Here is a 1,184-nt window from a genome sequence, read left to right as displayed (position 1 = left end):
GATACTTTCTCGTGATCAGTTGACCAATTGCCAAGCTAGAGGCTACCAAGCTCTAGTTAAAGTTCTTAGCTCTTGTCTTCGGTCTTCGTCACTGCTTTCACCGACCTCTCCTGTTGTAAAATCAATAAACAAAAGTTCCGCACTTAACCCTTTCAAGGTATCTAAAAGATAAAGCCATGACACGGGGCGAAGAGAAAAATGTAATATTTTTTTTAACACCCCCCAGGTTTACTCACAAAACCTAAAACAACTACCAAGTTGATCGGATCGCACACTGACTTAAAGACGGAAGACTTTTGGAAACGTCGTCTTCTACACTTGTGTCTCTACAACAGGCAGTTGCCGTCCATTCTTCAAAGTTTCATCAATTACTATATGGTTTTGGGCTAAGACAAAATACCAAAAAACGTTATATAGAGAAACAAATCTAAATAATTTTTTTTGTTTATTATTATTATTGTTGTTGTTTTACTGTTTTTTATTTTTGTTCTGACTTTTTCATGACATGATTTTTCGAACTTGGGCGACGAAAATTTTCTGCCAAAAAAGCGATAACCGCCCCCAAATTTAGCCTATGTCCCCTAGGTACAAAAAAGTTGGAGTAACTGATACAGCTTTTTCACGTGTTCTTGCTTATTCGAAATTACTTTTTTTGATAAAGCTTGTTTTTGTGAAGAAAAAAAAAAGAAAAAATGTCTGGTCGTTTCTTCTGACAAATATCTCGAGCAGAAAATCTAGTTGAAGAAACAAAACTTTATAAAATATTTCTAGTAAATAATGTATATCGGGGAATATGTATATATAATAGTACTGTCTGGTGTATGTCCATGTAACTACTTCGCAGGATATGGATGGATCTTCCCCAAAATTGGTATAGAGGTTCATTGGGTTCAGGGGGGGATATATACAAATATTCGGTTTTTAGGGGCGCTTTTTGCGTTTTTTTTTACCACTACTTCGCTCCCTGTTGGTGGATCTTCACCAAATTTGGCTTGAAGGTTTGTTGTGTTCATGGGGAGATTCATACAATTTTCAGTTTTTTTGCTTTTTTTTCTACCATTATTTCGCCCCCTGTTGATGGGTCTCACCAAATTTGGCGTGGAGGTTTGTTGGGTCCTTGCGGAGATACATGCAAATTTGCGGTTTCACATTTTGTGTCTTGCAGTTTTTATGGGCGTTTTTTT

The sequence above is a fragment of the Limulus polyphemus genome, unplaced genomic scaffold, assembly GCF_000517525.1.
Source record: "Limulus polyphemus unplaced genomic scaffold, Limulus_polyphemus-2.1.2 Scaffold96, whole genome shotgun sequence".
In the NCBI taxonomy this organism is placed as follows: domain Eukaryota; kingdom Metazoa; phylum Arthropoda; class Merostomata; order Xiphosura; family Limulidae; genus Limulus; species Limulus polyphemus.
Note: the sequence above shows the minus strand (reverse complement) of the source record.